The sequence below is a fragment of the Xyrauchen texanus genome, chromosome 6 (assembly GCF_025860055.1).
Source record: "Xyrauchen texanus isolate HMW12.3.18 chromosome 6, RBS_HiC_50CHRs, whole genome shotgun sequence".
Lineage (NCBI taxonomy): Eukaryota > Metazoa > Chordata > Actinopteri > Cypriniformes > Catostomidae > Xyrauchen > Xyrauchen texanus.
The window spans coordinates 18,906,151-18,924,874 of NC_068281.1; the positions used below are offsets into that span (position 1 = coordinate 18,906,151).

At 37.5% G+C, this 18,724-nt stretch overlaps 1 protein-coding gene across 2 annotated transcripts in view; it reads left to right on the forward strand.

The window, feature by feature from the left end:
* LOC127645141 (beta-1,4-galactosyltransferase 2-like) overlaps nt 1-18,724 on the forward strand; it is a 180,111-nt gene that overhangs the window by 88,805 nt on the left and 72,582 nt on the right. The window lies entirely within an intron of this gene.

Below are 18,724 nucleotides of genomic sequence, written 5' to 3' on the forward strand. Positions count from 1 at the left end.
GAACATGAGTAAAATATTAAAAAAAGTTAAGTTTTTCCTTCCTCTCATGAGTTGTTATCTAGCTACAGTGGTAAATAGCTTCCTGTAGTAGGCCAACTCACTGTGATAATCAGAGCAGAGATGTTCAAGGCCATGAGAAATAATTAGCCTGCTTGGCACATTATCTGCCCCGGTCTGTTGTTTGGGTTAATGTGTCCTATCAAAACTTTGCAGTAATCCATCTTCAAAGTTTGCAGTTAGTTATGAATGTGACCCGTTGAAAGGAGAGCACTGAGATGTCTATCTGTAGAGTAACTAGCAAGGCCAAAGAGTCTGTATTGGATAGATCAGGGGCTGAGCTTTGGGCTAAGGTCACATTTCACACCTTTCATTAACCATTAATGAATTATTAACCCTTAAATGCATACCAGTCGGGTGTTTTGTGACACAGTTGCACCCCTCTACCTCATCCATTTTTAGAAGTTCTGCCCCACCTGTTTAGTATTCCTCAACTATTCTCTTATGAGTAGTGTAACAATAGTATGATGCCAAAATTGCAAACAGTTTTTTTTTTCCGAATTGCTTGGTTGCCAAAAGTGAATAGGGTCGTAAGTGACCCAAGAAATGTAATGTCACAATATACAGTATATTTGCATTTCCTTAAATCATGTTTTTATGATTATTTCAAATCTATACAAGTTTACTATCACAACGTATCTTTTGATTTTTTATAACATAACACATGAATGCTATATTCATACAAATGGCTGAGTACTGTATCATGTTGGTGTCTTGCACAACAATTTCAAAACATTCAGCTTTAAAATAATGAATCAAGTTCTATAATTTGTTGCATCATCTCTTTAATTAAGTGAAATATAAAACATCAAGATGGAATTGTCTTGAAATTGCTTTGAAAATGTTACACTATCTTGGCCTTTTGTAGATCTATTTGTGATAGATATACGTTCTGGGTCACTAATGACCCGAGGTATGTAATAACGACTGGCAAAACACAGATGCATTCAACAGTTAAATACATGCTAAATATGTTACAGATTGATTTTCTTCTGCACATTCCTGCCTTTTTATCTCCAAGATTTAAACTTTGGTCACTAAACAGAGGCATAAAATTCACCAAGCAATCATAGATAAATGCTAAATAAATAATCTTAAAGAGACAGTTCACCAAAAAAAAAAAAGAAAAAAGAAAAAAAAGCATAATCATTTATTCACCATTTACTCAGGATGAATAAAAGATGACAAAAGTTTCATTTTGGAATGATTTATCCCTTTAATAAAACTCTGCAGTGCTACTCCAGCTACCAGCTAGACTATTCACATAACCCTACAACACCGGACTTCAACAGGAGGCCTGCTGTAGTATTGCAGGGGGTCTGCCAATTATTGTTTGATTTCAAACTGATGTTTGTATGCATTGAACAAAAATACCTCATTAATTGAACTTCAACCAAAACTAAAGTTAAGAAGATAAAAGTCATCAAAGATTTTCATTGACCCAAGTAAAATTGAAATGTAATGCACACACATACAACCCTGTACATCAGTAATGATGGTAAAGAAATGTCTATGCATAATGACTTTGCAATGTAAGCATCATGCAAAGTTTGTAAATTAGGGCTGTGAATCAATTGCAAAATTTAAACTAATTAATCACAAATATTTCTGTGATTAATTGCGATTAATCACAATTAAATAATGGTACATGATACATAAAAACAAATAATCATCATACATATATTTACTTTATACTAAAAAACTTACAAGAAATTGGTTCGTCATCATTCATTTTAATTATTTAAATATGTACATTTTAAAATGTTCAGGTTTTTTATTTTTATTTTTCTGCAGAGAGTTAATTAGACACATTTTTAAAGGTACAAGGATATGTTTACATGCCATAAAATCAGTGGACATTTTGCAATTACAATTTGGGCAAAATTTTCTAACAACTTTTCTGACTTTATTGGCAAGAGAAACTTAAGTGTACATTTTCAATGCATTATTACACACTATACATACAGATATAAAACTTTGAATTCTGAAGTTTAATTTGCTGAAGAAAATCTAAAAACTATTATTTTCTCGGGCTGCCATTCAGTCTTTATAAGCATACCTGGCTGTAGCTTGTAACAGTCTCTACCACATACACACTGGGTCTCTCTTGGGTGGTTTAGCTTTTGAAACAGGTTAAGTCAGTGAGCGTTTTCATGCAATGTGAAGAGATACAGCAGCGTGCCCGTATCACTCGCCTGTTTGCGTGTATATTCTTCATTCTCCATACACAAAATCAACTTGTGTTTATTATGCATGGGGCATGTATCATGCGCAATAAATAGGCGTACACTGCTTCACACTATCAGTTTCTGTGCGAGGATGTGCAGTTGTGTCAAGCAACTAACTCCTGAAAATGTATATATGCTAGTGTTAGCCACTGAAAGTGGGGAAAAACATTTGTGAAGTTTCTTCCATTGTACAAAAGTGCCTGGGTTTTTTCCTGGCAGGCAGCAGATGCCCTAACCCTGTTCCCACCCTAATTGGAGCCTGTAAGGACAAGCAGTCTGTGAGGAACAACTCAAGACACCTTTGTCCTATTGTGTGAAGGCCCAGGAACTAAAAAAAAAAAAAGGATGCTGCATTATTTGCGTTAATTGTTTTAACGTGTTGAACAAAAAATATTAATCACAGAAATTAACGTGTTAAATTTCCCAGTCCTAATGTGAATACATTAATATGACACCATAAGCTTAGGCTATTATTAAGCAATTGGAGATATAGGAGATCCTATGTATTTGTTGCCCATCCCATATAAGACCAATCTCTCCTTCTGACTAAAATACCCAAAATATTTATGCTAACATTTATGAAAGATCTGTTGTCAAAGTGTGTTAAGAGGGTCTCATTTAAAATATAAAATGTGCAGCTAGTTATATGTGCTGTCAACCTGAGCAGTGTGGAACACACCATTTGCACATTTTCACACAACTGTGACATTATGCACACAGCTTTTTCATTACGCAAGCAGTAACATGAAATGTCCTCAGCTCAGTGCTACTCAAACAGAATGAGCTCTAGGCCAATGTTTTGCTTTTATTTTCCAGAACATGCTATTTAGCTTGTTTGCTAAATGAGTGCATCTTCTGGTATTTCTATGTATTTAAACAGCTAGTACATGCACCCTGCTCAACCTGTTCAACTGCCATTAGGAGAGAAAGACACCTTTCAACTTTGAAAGCACTAACTGCATATTGTGACCAATTTTATTTTTTCCTGCGGTTTTTGGGTCAGCAAGGCATGTTTACAAAAGCCACTAGATTGTTTGACCTTTCATCTTAAAATGTATAACAAATCTGGTTTGAACTCTGGCCTACTAGTCATCAGGTTTGCGCATCCCGTTGAGCGAGAGTGACCAACAGTCAGCAGTGACCTACAGTCAATGAAATAGAAAGAGAAGAGCTATGCATTGGGATATTTTCAGCTCTTTTTCTTTTTCTTTTCACATGCTACACAGTGTAAAAACAACCAAAGGCCACATGTTGTCAAAAATAATCTCTCCCATTGTTTTGTGTGTGAGTTTGTGTGAGAACAAATTTCCTGATTGTAACTACAGCTGGGAAGAAGAACGATCTTGTATTTGAAGCACCTAGTTGCGATTAGTCGTGTGAAGTGCGCATTCAGCGCAACACAACAGAAGACAGGAAATTAAGAGACTTTAAATGTGTGTAGGGTGACAAGCTTCAGTTTGGTAGCGTGTACTTGGCTTAAACTGGAAAATGCTTTCCCCACCCAACAACAATATATACAGTATACCCGTATATGCAATTCATTGCACTACTTTCAAATTGAGAAAAATAGACTCACCATGCATTGACATATTTATCAGACAATAAAGGCCATCTGGACACAGTTTATAAATTTTTGTTTACTTATTCACTTATTTGTTTATTACTTGAGCCATTACATGGCCATACCTCACTCCTGGCTCATAGAGAGTGCTTCTTGGTAAATGTTTTTTTATTTTTTTATAAACATATAAATATACCATATACATGTACATTTATGCATTTGGCAGACGCTTTTATCCAAAGCGACTTACAGTGCACGTACAGGAGCAATCCCCCTGGAGCAACCTGGAGTTAAGTGCCTTGCTCAAGGACACAATGGTGGTGGCTATGGGGATCGAACCAGCGACCTTCTGATTAACAGTTATGTGCTTTAACCCACTACGCCACCACCACTCCCATGGAGATAAGATATATTTAATTTTTATAAATTTTTATATTATTTAATATTAGTAAATATATTTCATATTATTGACTATTGTTTGTATCATAATTCTATTTCTCTTTTCAAATGCAAAAGCCACTAGATGATGTCATAATTATGTTTTCAACCATAAAGACTATATGAAAGACTTTATATTTAATGAATTTATTTTTTAAATTGCAACTTTATGAATTTTATTTTTAAAGACATTATTCATGCATGGCATTTTAATGACAATCCTCCATTGAATCACATTTTTAATTGTCTCCAAGTGTAAAACAAAAAGAAAAGAAAAAATATTTCTTTATTCTTAAGTTTATGAAATACAGTCTCATTAGACTGAAGTGAAATATAATTACCATTATACTGAAAGTATTCTTTTTGACAGTAGATTGATATTCACGTGTTCAGAATCCAGTTGCATTACTGCATGAAAGCCGCCATACTGACCTGTTATTTGTCCAGCTACAGTTACTGATCAGTGACTCTTATGAGGCCAATGCACAATTGCCTTGAGCTGTGCCACTTGCTGTTGTACCGAAATAGTTGAATTTCGCTGGATCTCATCCACTTAATTCAAAGGACAGACACTGAGTTCATAAGTCAGAGTCAGCCAGGTTTTCCATAAAAGGATTACACACACTCTGCCTACATGAAGTAATTTATCATCAGTCTCACCCTACAAGATAAAAGAAAACATAATTGCATAATGTTAACACAACACAATCTGACAGGTGCTGAAAAAATAAAAAGCATTTAAGTCAGGTCAATAAGGATTTTCTCCTCTCTCTCTCTCTCGCTCTCTCTGTTTGTATTTTCCTCTTTCTCTTTTACACTTTCTGTGGAATGACAGTAGGGAGAACTCCATGTATCATGCTCACTAGAGTGTTAAATGATTTTAAGTGAGGCTGTTTTATACAGGGTTGAGTGGAGACGTGCTAATTCCTCCATTCCTTGGGCTGCTGGATAAATGCTCCCAGTGTCCCAGGAGTGTTGAAACAGTGGTTTTGGAAGGGATCTGTACCAGTAGGATAGCTCTTTTTCTTTCTCACCTCTCCTTTTCTCACCTCTGACAATCTCCAGAGGTTTCACAGGCTCTGGCTTACAAGTTGAACACAGGAAAGGCCTATTTTTCAGTAAAAAAGGAGGTTTTTATTAGTGGTCGACCGATATATCGCAGAGGGCGATAAATCGGCAGATATTCTGACTTTTTTTTAATTATCACCATCGGCTGATAAACTTTCCAATTTGGCCATTTGTTTGAGAACTGCCTGCTTGCATGTGAGACAGAGACATGTAAACAACCAGTCACAGTTTGTTTTGTTGTTACGTGCCATCATGTTACTACAATAATAGACCGGTGTGCAAAACAGTGTCATTTAAATAGTCTGCATATCAGAGCCGCAGCAGATGCGTTTGAGCTCATCTCTTTCCTCAATAGTTCCCTGTAACTTTTAACTGTCTTGTCTAATTATAAAAAGGCAAATCTCAATAAAACTATACTGTCTACAAATATACTGTCTGCTAATATAATATCCATATCTCGTTTAAACCAATGTAATAAACCAGCCTCACACAACTTCAGCAGATCCAGCATCCTGTGAAATGCTCATAAATCTTCCACTGAAGCATGTATTCTAACAGTCTCTCATCAACAGTTCCCTGTCACTTATCTAATGATAAAAGGCAAATAGAAGTAAAACTTCTATTAAATACCATCTGTAAATATGCAGATATCGTTAACCCTCTGGGTTCGACGGACGCGCCGGCGCGTCCTGCTGAATATTTTCGTCATTACAGCAGAAACAACTTAAAATACTCTGTCATTTTGGGGCATACAGATAAGTGTAAGACATCATTAGAGACTATAAAGGGTCTTATTTTATTTGTGTAGACTCACAATAACAACAAAACCTTGTGCTTTTGTAAAATAAAGAAAATAAAAAGGGTGAGCTTTCAGCTGTCTCTGTGTTCACGAGCATATTTCTGAAACACATCACAAAAATTTACTGAAACTCCGCAAATACTTATCACACAAACATGAAACATATGTCTAAAGAAAGCTTAAAATGTCTACTTTTAAATAAAACAATTCAAATTTAAAACAAATATTCTCCTGCAATGTAATCTGTATGAAAAAAAGCGCTGTACATTTTTTACTGGCTTAGCGCATTACAGCTAATGTGATTACACCCACCAGCAGAGCGCGCCATTCATGTGCTGAGACGATCAATGCAAATTAGCCAACCAGGATTCAGAGTATTGACATTTGAAATATGTCCTAATAAGCTAATTTTAGTTACATTTAAATGCTGTTTTGGCTAAAGCAGGTATTTAAATTGTATTCTGTATGATATAAATATGATATGTAATATGGTATAAAAATAATATGAATGTTTAGAATATATGTTATCTAGTGTTTATGCTGCCTCATTATCATCAACATCAACAACATCATTATCATCAACAAAGCTTGTGCTTGCAAATATTTGTTCAGGTTAAATGAGTAAAATGCACTTTAAATATGTCCATATTAGAAAATCACCATCTTATAATGATTTCTGAAGGAAATATTACCTTTCAACACTAAAATTGTCTTACAAAAGTTAATGTACTATATTGTTTTGTATGAATGAGTGATCAGGATGGTTTTCACATCATTTTGTAGCAGAAACTCTAGGCTATAAGATCAAGTTCTCAAATGTTTTGTGGACAAATGTTTAGTATGTGTTATATTTTTATTTTTTTAAAAACCATGCATAAACGTTATTTTCTCAAAAATACAAGCCTGTACATACATGTTGCTCACATATTATTGTTGCCCAGTTTTTGCTGAATACAGTGTTATCAGACTTTAGCCATTAATGTGTTTTTAAGCAACTGAAAAAAGGCATGTCAAAACTTCTCCAGGGCCCAAAACACCCTCAGACCCCAGTGGGTTAAATGTTTAAACAGATGTAATTCACGAACCTCACGAAAATCCAGCATTTTCTTCCCGTCGAGCACTCATCTAATATCTTCCTCTGAAGCGTGTGTTCTATCAACCAGAATCAAAAGTTCAGGATCAGGATCAAAAGTTCCTCTGATTCACAGATCATGACAGTGAGTCCATTACAATCCAAGCAGGCGATGCAGGCCGTTTAAACTGTCAGGAGATTGCTGCTCGCACTGGATTCGCACGAGAACATGAGTGCAACCAAAGTGGTAACAAGTCAGTCCACTGTTGGACATATCTGGAACGCTCTCGGGAGGCTATTTCCAGTCATGACAGTGAAGCTCCTATCTACTTGAATGGAGAATGACCAAAATCTCCAAAACGGCCAAGATTACAATCAAAGAACATATTTCAAATTAGCAGTAGAATCTGACAACATTGGTATCATAAATGTGCTTCTTTACCTCAGATTATGCTAAAAAACAAAATTTTCCATCTTTTATAGCTAATGCTTGAGTTGATTGACAGGCGATGTATGTATCATCCCTCAAAGGTACTGAGCATAATTTGTTATTCAATCTCAAAATCTTTTCCCTTGAATGTAACCAACGCTCGTTCTTTCTCTAGCTTCAGACATCCTCCAAAATTCTTTCACAGCTCATGGGGAGCTTCCGTTCGCCTACTCATGCTTCACAGGCTGATTGTTGACATGTCTTGTTATGATGTGCAGGGTAAGAAGGGCACTGTGGTCCAGTAGGGGCTGCCAGGGACACAGGCCAATGTTTCCTTGCCTCCCTTCATGCGCATCATCTTCACTGGAGAATTTCCCAAATGCACAGATAAAGAGACAAGTTACTATGTGGAACAGTAAACCATATACTTGCTAATATAGCACGATGGGCTTCAGTTCCACAGAGTGTGACAATATAGTGTGCTGAAATGTGTTAGCATATCATATTTAGTTATTTTTACTGTAAAACAGTTAAACTGAAACCCATTGTGCTTATATGACACAATGGGGTTCAGTTTCACAGTGTTGGGTAGTCTGTAATGAACTGAAATGTGTTACTATATGTCATATTGTTAATTTTACTGTAAACTTGTGTTTGCTAATGTGACACAATGGGCTTCAGTTTCACAGTGTGTGGATGTATAGGGTGTGCTAAAATGTGTTAGCATGCCATTTTGTTATTTTTCTTTTTTCTCTTTATGTATTTTGTTACTCTATACCTTTTCTTACTAATAAGACACTATGGGATTTGTTAGCAGCATTTTTTTCTGTAAAACTGTACACGCTAATACTACACGATGGCTTTCAGTTCCACAGTGTGCAGTAGTATGGAGTGTGCTGAGATGTGTTAGCATATGGCATTTTGTTGATTTTATTGAAGACCAATACATGCTATTACACAATGCTGTAAAAAATGAAATGGCATTTTATCCAGCTTATGGTTTTTTTTTGAGTCACAGAAACTCAAAATGTGAAATACTTTGCGTCTATATATCAAAACACCAACAACAATATTCCCCAAATGGTGTCCCAACTACTCTAACAGAGTTGACTGAATGCAACATTTCATATTGATGCAAGTTCCCAGCATGCATTGAACGTGCATATATATTTTTTAACACAATTAAACCAAATCTGTTTTTGTTGTGTTTTGTTGTCACTGTTTGTCAATTGTTGTGTGGTGATGTTAGGTGCTCATCTTTTAACTTAATGAGGTTTGTTGATTGTCACTGTTATTGAGCTTTGTATGTTAAAGGTCGAGGTCTATTGTTTGTCTAAAAATTGTAAGTTCTGCCTTGCCTTGCAAGACATACAGTATCTCTCTCTTCAGAGGCAAAGATTGTCAATAATTTAAAAGTAATTAATATGGTAACATAATGATAGTTCTCATATTACAAGAAACAAGAAATTAGTAGTCCTCTCTGTAAGAATTTTTGCATTTTGTGAACATGTTGACTAAACTAAGTAATATTACTGAGGACAATTTTTAAGGCAGTCATGTAGAGAACTCAAAAGTCTTAATGCATCATGTTTTTGAATTTATACATTTGCTTAAAGATCATTTTTTTTACTGTGTGGCTTTCAGTTGCAGTAGTATGAAGTGTGCTGGGATGTGTTAGCAGCACATGTAATTTTGTTATTTTTATTTATAAAAATTGGGCCAGCTGTGGCTCAGGTGGTAGAGCGGGTCAGCTGCTAATCACAGGGTTGGTGGTTCGATTCCCGGCCCACATGACTCCACATGCCGAAGTGTCCTTGGGCAAGACACTGAACCCCAAGTTGCTCCCAATGGTAGGCTAGCGCCTTGCATGGCAGCTCTGCCACCATTGGTGTATGAATACGTGTGTGGATGAGTGATTGGGACACAGTGTAAAGCGCTTTGGTAACCTCTGAGGTTAGAAAAAGCGCTATATAAGTGCAGACCATTTACCATTTATTTAAAACCTGTACATGCCAATGCATCACTAGTTCCACAGTATGCGGTAATATGGACTGTACTAACACGTGTAAATGTATGTCATTTTGTTGTTTTTACTGTAAACCTGAACACACTAATACAACATGATAACTTAAGCTAGTTTCACTGTATGTGATAGTATCAATTCAATTTACTGAATATTTGCATGCTAATACAACATAATGGGCTTCAGTTCCACAGTATGCGGTTGTATGGAATATGCTGAGATGTGTTAGCACATTTTGTTACTATTTACTGTACCTATACTCACTAATATGACACAATTACTGACTCACCTACATACTGTATATACACTTATTCCAAAATAATTTGTTTGCACGGTATCTCACCTGATAGATTGTTTGACCTAGTCGAAGTACCACAGATGATGTCCAGCCATGAATTCAAGCTGACACGTGGCATTATCATAGAAGCAGCATGAAATGAGGTGGTTGGTTCAGAGAATGTGATTATAATTTTCTTCTGCATTTTAAAGCACTAATGTTAAGGTATATGCATTGGGGAGGTGAGGATGTCTTTTTTAATGTCTCATTTATATGTTAAAACACTAATGGTTAGGTTTAGGTTTATGTTTTCTGGTAATCTCTATTCGCAATTACAACACTGTGTGTGCACAAATTACCCCCTTTGAGCTCTCGACTATATAATAACTATAACTCTGTAATCTGCTGGCTGTAATACTTGCCCTGCGGAGGTTTCTCCTGCTAATACGGGGCAAGCACGTCTTGATTTGCTCAGAGTGCACCACCACGTTAGCATACAAAAATCGCCAAGGCGACGTGCACTCTCGTCACATAGCGCCTTTCCCCTCCACTGAGGTGATCACGTGCGCTCTTTCGCCCAGGGCAGTCCACTAAACTCGCGCTCCGTGGATGTTCTTCATCCCTAGCCCTCTGGTCGGAGAATTCAGTGGAGAAATTCCCTGACCAGACCCACTACAGGTACTAATTACTCTGTACTGGAATAGATGCTCCACAGGATGGACCTTTGTGGGTAATCCTCCTGTGTGTAGTTTCCGCGGTACGGTCCCCCAACTGGCGGTCCCGCGTCTCCCTTGGGCAGTCCCCGCTGCCCCCCCGGTCGCAATGTTTTTAGCAACTCCTCCCTCGAAACAGGTAGGATCTACCACCGCGCCATTTCCACATGTGGCCTGAAAACCCATGTGACATATTTCGCCTCACATTACCTCCCCCAGCCTTGGCAGGTGGTGGTCTCTGCGGGGTCTTTTCCCCTGAAAGAATAAGAATTGGAAAAGAATGCCTTCCCCGATGCATGTTATAGCATTAAAAACAATAACCTAGACGTTTTCTCTCCTTCTCATCAATGTTGTTGTTTGATTAACATTACTTATGAAATCGCCAGGTCTATTAAGTTGCATTCATACTGCAAAGCCTAAGTCACAGATCAGATAATTTTTTATTTTTTATTTTATTTATTTTTACCCCATGTATGATATCTGAGAGCCTCAAATTAATATTCTTCATTATGGTGCCGCAGGGATGATGGATCCTGCATTCAGCTGAGGGCAGGATGCAGGATTTGCTTCGATACACTTCAGTGTTATTTATGATGTGGCACAGCCATCACTGCTGACCTTTAGATGGTGTGTCATCACAGTGGCCTATCAGTATGCCATTTCCTGTTCGAATGCACTGTTCTTTTCTTCCTCATGTCTGCCTCTTGCTGATGTGTGGATAAATAAGGAACAAGGGGGAATAACACCCTTTTTTCTAAATTTGTTTGCACTTGTCGAGGGGTAGAGTCAAACTCAGGCAGATTGCATGTTCAAGCATCTGCTGAGCCAACAGGGAAACAACTGATAATGTTATTGCATGTCACTCTCTCTGCAACAGCAGGCTTCCTTTCTGTTGTGTTAACATTATTTTGGTGTCATTGTTTTGTGCTGTGCTGTCAGGCTTAGTTCAGTATTGTATGATGTTATTCTATGATGCTTTGACAGAGCTTTTAGTGTGTACATGAATCCATTTGATGTCAGAGTTTGGTTCATTTGATTGGTGTGAAAACATTTACCTGAACTCTGGTGCGGGATAGTGATCCCCACCCCAGTCCTCTTGAAAAAATGGGGTTTGGGTGTGATTCATTGGTCTCTGTTGCAGTTTGCAGTTGGTATGAAAGCAATCCATCCTATATCGTGGAAGTGACCTGCTATTAAAGACGTATAATTTGCATCTTTTCATGTTCCCAGTCACACTGATGACAGCACAATGCATTTCTCAGCTTCTTGTCTCCACATTGTCTCCATTTCTGCTTGCATTCTTTCCATCTCTTACAATTCATCTCCTGCAGACAAACTCAAGTTCTGTTCTGTGCAAGTAAAGTTTTGGTGGTTAATCCAAAGGGAAAATACTTCAATTACACAGTGAAACTGGCCTGATAATATATTTCTCCTGAATTGTTATCTAACCTTAGTGGTAAACAGCTGCTGCGAGTATTCACAGTGGTACCCACATCAATGATTCACATGTTTCATGATTCAGACCCTAAAGTACAGTGTGTAAAGAGTAGGGCTGCAACTAACGATTATTTTGATAATCGACTAATCTAATTATTATAAGAACGATTATTTGACTTCGCTGGGTTATTATTGCTACGAATAATCCTTAGCTCTTATCCGACGATTCAGCTTGTGCCCAACTTAAAAGATTGCATTATCTTAATATCAATAAAGAGGACAAAATCATCTTTTAAAGAAACGATAAATGGCATTCACTGAATTAAAGGGTAAAAAATAATTTAAGTTTAAATCAGTAAAAAATATACTGCAAAAACGTATATTGTTATCAACTGTTTTTGTCTTGTTTTCCATTTAAAATTTGTCTAAAAATTCTTAAAACAAGATAAGATCTTTACCCGATGGGGGGGGTCCCAAAATACATCATTTCTGACCGGGGAGCACAATTCACTTCTAACGTACTGTCCGAGATATGCAGATCCTGGGGAAGCATACAGAAACTCACTACCAGCTATCACCCTCAAACAAACCTCACAGAAAGAATAAACAGGACAGTAAAAACTATGATTGCATCATATGTGGGACAATACCATCAAACATGGGACCAGTGGTTACCTGAGCTAAGGTTTACTATCAACACGGCACACCAAGAAACAACAGGGAGAACTCCGGCTGAATTAATGCTGGGCAGACAGCTTCACGGTCCACTAGAGAGGTTGATCCTCAAAAACCCCACTCCTGACCAAACAGCCTATAATATAATTGAAAGACAGAACATCATGGCAGAGAAGGTAAAGCACCGAGTAGGGGTGCAACAATCTAGACAGCTAGATACTATAATGCCCGACGGAAAGATGCGCAGTTCCAGCCGGGTGATCTAGTCTGGGTTAAAACTCACCCTCTCTCGTCTTCCTCGAATAAATACTCTGCTAAGCTAGCGCTCTGCTAAGTGGGAGGGTCCAGCTGAAGTAATAAAAAAAATGGGGCCAATAAATTACACCGTTCGTTGGGGAGACCCATGTAGAACAGAAATTTTAAATGTGGTGAACCTAAAACGCTGGTACGGACGATCTCCTCCTATGCCGATGGCTGACTCACTCAGGAGTTCACTCAGGAAATCTATAGCCTCTATCTGTCTTTTATGAGGAGCAATTAAGGTTGCATTCCTCCAGTCACTGTGCAGTCAGGATTAAAGTCCTTGAACATACATCATGTGATCTGTGGAGGGGCTTGGAACTTGTTGGCACATATCCATACATCAATCACTTGGGGAAGGAAGAGCTTTCGGGCTTGTGTGGACCCATCAAAGTTTATCTCTTCTGTTCGTCAAAAGGACTTCAACCACATGTATGCACATATTAAAATATATTTTGCTGTTAGTGTGGAATATCTCTGCTCTTCCATGGAAGGAGATAAAAGAAGACGGTGCACATTGTGTGCATTGAGGAGGCAGGACTGCATACTAAGTTAACTAAACTTATGTAGACTTAAAGCAATCGCGCTGCTTACAATGCTACCTGCAAAGGCAGCTCACTAGGTTTTAGAATAGAACATGTGTACAGAGGATATTAGTTTTTACTTTGTCACTAAAACCTTTTAAATACAGTAATGCTTGCTGTTGATGCCTCACCATTTGGCCTTGCCAGATTGAGCTCTATTAGATCTGTATAGCCTACAATTCTGCTGAGAGTAATGGCACACTTTGAGATAAAAAAAAAATCATAATAAAGGTTTCAGCTGGAACTTTTTTTCCCTTCTGACTCAGTTTTATGTTTCATGTCTTTCTCAGCATAGCAGTTGACCTTGCTGGGGAAGCATCTTCCATAACATGAAAACAACCCCTGCTGAGACTGATCTGAGAACTTTTCAGTTCGCCCGAGAGTCTGCCAGCTCTGCTTATTCAAGATTATGTGCTCAGCAGTCCCTGTACCCCACACCCTCAGAGCAGAGAGGTGACTGGGTATTCACGGTCATTATTGGTAATCAGTTCTGTTGTTTTAGGCTGTTATCCAGATAGAGTACACTGGTATGTTAAATGGATATTATGGGTCATGTTGGTGGCAGTTTCTTTCTGTGCATTTTTTGTATACTGTGGTTTATTTTTTCCCCAACATTCATTGAAAAGACAATATGTGACACTTGCCCAAACCTGCAGAAACCAGCATATGTGGTTTTTGCTTGTCTTAGCTGGTTTCAGATGGTCTCCCAGCCTGGCCAAGCTGGTCTTCAGCTGGTCTAGCTGGTTTCCCAGTCAGGCCAAGCTGGTGGTCAGCTAGTTTAACTGGTTTCTCCCAGCTTGACTGGCAGAAAGGTGCCCAAAACCCTCCTAAAACCAGCCAACAGTCTAGCCTAACTAGGCTGGGACACATTTAAAACCATCAAGTTGGTTTAAACTTGCTTTTGCTGTATTTATAATTTTTTATTTTTTATATTGTTTTGTACATTTATTGCACTAATTGTTTTTATTATATTTTGTTAACGAAGCACACACTTACTACTATTTGTAAAAATACTCGTCAAAATTGCTCATTAATTCCCTTATCATCTCATGGTGATGAAACTCGTCATTCGAGTAAACACTAAACCTTGGAATTTATCTTTATGGATTGTAAACACATCAGAATATTTATTTAGTACTTTAAAATCCCTTAGTTAGTCCTTAGTCCTTTAGCTATTGGATCACAATATTTCCTTGAAGCATGTTCCCTTTTTTAAATAGGACATAAAAATAGCCAAATTTGCATCACACTGATAAATTCCATTTACACTTTGTGAAAAGTACTTTTTTATTTTCTATGACTATCAGTTCCTCTTGACTCCAATTTGTGATTTTAATGTAATTGAGTGGCTGCAGTTGTACTGGGCTGTGTTTTGTCTCCGAGGGATAAGCATAGTATGTTGCCAGCTGCATGCCGGGGCATTCTGATATTAGCTGAGCTTGGTGTCTGCTCTGGTCATTGCTTAATGGATTTTGTAATACTCCTCCAACTTTCACAGTTATCCTTGCTTTACATATAGTCTGTGAATTCATCTACCATGTCGATTCATTTTAAAGCCTACAAACAAAATCTGGGACTCTGAGATAAAAAAATAAAAATAAAATTAAAGGTTGTTAAAGTGTGGATTCTCTGAAAGCTTTAGAGGAATTTGGGGTATACTTCAAGCGTCTTGCTGGAAAAAGATGTTAATGATGTAATGCTTCATCCTCTTTCTGCAACAGGGTTTATGTTTTGTTTTTTTGTTTTTTTACTGGTATCAGGCCAATGCAATCAATCACTTCTTATCTTGACAGTGGAAGAGTTTGTTTAATTTTACCATACTAGCCATGATCCCCACCCACCGTTGTGGTGCACTGATGGAGTATGTTTGAAGAAAGTACTGGAGATGTTATGAGAAACTCTCAGCATGTCCAGCATCTAAAATGTGTTGCTTGCATTCTCAACCTGTACAATTCAAGCTTTTTTGGAGACACAATTTGAAGTATTCATCCGTCTGCTTTCACATATGGTTCCTCTCAAGGATACATTTTTCAGGCTCTCTTCAAAATGCAATATACAAACAAACAAACAAGGACAGCACAGCTGTTGTGATGTGCAATGCTTTTTCTTCAATTTCAAGGTCTCTTTAGGTTTATACCATCACGTTTTTTTTTAATACACCTGCAATATTTATAAGAAGGGACAACACCCAGCCTAAGCTGGTTTTCTGGTCTTAGCTAGTCTTCCAGCCTGATCAATCTGGTCTGTTTGCTAGTTTTAGAATGGGTTTTGGGCACTTGTTAGCTGACAAGTCTAGGAGACCATCGGGCCAACTAGCTAAGCACCAGCTAGGAGACAACATAGACCATTTTAAATCAGGTAAGGCCAGCAAACCAGCTAGTTTAGTAAGCTGGTTTACTTATCTTAGCTGGTTTCCCACCCATTTGTCAGGCAGGGCTGTTTGCTGGTTTTAGAGTGGTTTTGGACACGTCAGGTTGTCAGTCTGGGAGACCAGCTTAACCAACTCAAAACCAGCTTGGCCAGGCTGGGAGACCAGCTAGATCAGCTTTAACCAGATGTTTTGCTGATGTTTTGTAACAGGTCATAAACCAAAGCAGACTGGTCTCACTCTGAATCTGGAAATGAAGATGAACGAATTGGATTGTGTGAGCTCCAGTTTGCAGTAGTATTTTTAGTTGTAAATGATACAATGTGTTCATTAATACAGTCAACAGGAATGCCTATTTTATTAACTCTACCCCTTGACGCAAGCCCCAACCCTAAACCATCATTAAAAATGTAATTTTATAGTGAAAATGCAACCTCTGAACCATATTCACCATTGTTTATGTGATCCTGAATTCTTCCTTGTTCCCATGGGAAGAGGGTTCCCAGTGGTCGCTTACGTAACATGCTAACAGCAGCGCTAGAGGGAATGGTGATATGGGGGATGGCGCTTGTCTGTTATTCTTCAGAATGGCGTAAATCTCAGGGTACTTTAACTTTCAGAAGCAACATTTAATTTTCCTGTGTTATCATGTTGACAAATGAACAAGTGTTTCGCATGAGAAGATTAAAAAAAGGATAAATCCCAGAATTCTAAGTGAATTCTGCTCTAGCAGTTTTGAGAGGACAGACTGGACCTCTTCAAATGGTGAGGAATGGCTCAGTAGCACCTAGCCAGGGAGCGACTGTCAGCATAATCCACCTGCCACACACTTGGTGAGACAGCACTCCTCAACCCTGACCATGTTATAGGCTGTCCTTCAGAGAGGAAACGTCCCACTAGCCTAAGAACACAGAGAGAGAGATGGCATATCACAGTGTTGGCCACGAACAAACAGGACTCTTTGCCTCTAGACTTTGTATGTCAGGCTTAATCCATCATTTAAGATGAGAGTCCCTTATTCTACTCTCCTGACTCATCAGCTCTACTGCAGGCTAGCATTTACTCTTTTTAACATGTTCACCTTGAATCACTGGCAAACATCAGCTGTATTTTACTCAAGAGTACAGTATTTCTTCCCTGGCCATTTAATTGATTTTACTCTATGGCTACATTAAGAAGTTTCTTAAAAAATGTATATCCTTGGCTACTGGGAAACTGTGGAACATATTCTCAAAAAAGGAATAGTTCAAACAAAAAAAAAATTCAGTCTGTTCCTCCTCACAGAAAGATATCATATGACTTCAGAATACTTAGAATATACCACATGCATTGAATTGACCACTTTTGTGACACTCTTATGATGCTTTTAGAGCTGCAACAACTAATCAATATAATCGATAATCATCAGAAATGGAAATCATGAACAATGAAATACATTCGTTTAGTTGGATATGTGCAATGAGCACGAGAGCACTTAATAAACACTAAAAAGAAGATCATAATAAGCTTACAGTTTAATGTGGAGCGGGTGCTGCTTCAGGTGCATTGAAGGGCGTGTGCTGTTTGATGCACTTAAGAGTTGTTTCTCTTCAGCATGTAACTTTACTTTTTACTGATATTTCCTATGTTTTATAATGTATACGTGTTATGAATGAAAAATCAGATGTAAATTTTCCCGTATTTCGCTAAACTGTTTGCTTTTACCATATGCGAGTCTCCATTAAACATAACTGAGCATTGAGCAAGGGAGCGTGTGCATCTGAGTCAATCAAACCATTTGCACAGTGGAGAAAAGGAGCGCAATAATTTTGTTTCAACTCATGGAACATCATACCTCGATTTCAGTTTCAATGTAATCAATTGTGCTGCTCTCATGCACATCACACCGATGTCTCAGAGGTCAAAGTTTTCCGGATTTTAAAGTGTTTTAGATGGTTTCTCCTCGTGACCAATAATGCAATTATCAGCGTGAGAGTGAATTTGCACTGCATTTACAGATAATTGTATTATATAACACTTATAATAATAGTTATAAGGGTCCTGATATTGATAGTTCTCCTGATAATGCCAGAAGTAATGTCTGATTCCACCAGTAAATTTATACCATGGCAAACATTATTTTACTGGATAAACATATAGTTTTAAAAAGAATAGTTTAGAAATATGTAATCAGTGACATTACTATTTTAAAACCTACAATATTCATTTAAAATATTTAAAGTGTATTTAATCAGTGACAGTCAAGCATATGTATCTGACATAATTATGTATTTTTCAGTTTGGCAGAATTATTAATATTTCTATTCTGGAGTCACCATTGCCCTCTGATGGGCTAATTTTTAAACCCACTCCATCCCCGATGGATCATTTTACTCTTTAATGAACAGTACTTTTTGTTAAGTTTTACAAGTAAAGGAACTGTTTTGCAAATGACCTGAAAGTAATAATAATAATAAATTAAAACTTAATGAACATTTTATGATTCAGGCTTTGTTCAAAGTTTTGTGAGAGTATAGAATCGTGAATTCAGTACTGTAAATCGAACCAAATCCATACAGACTTTATAATTTCAGTTTTCTAAATCATATAAAAAAAATACTAGAAATATAGAAATATCTTTTTTTAAGCTTGAAAACTCTAGTCCATTGTAGTTACTTGGAAAACATGTACATTCTTCACAAAATGTTTTGTGTT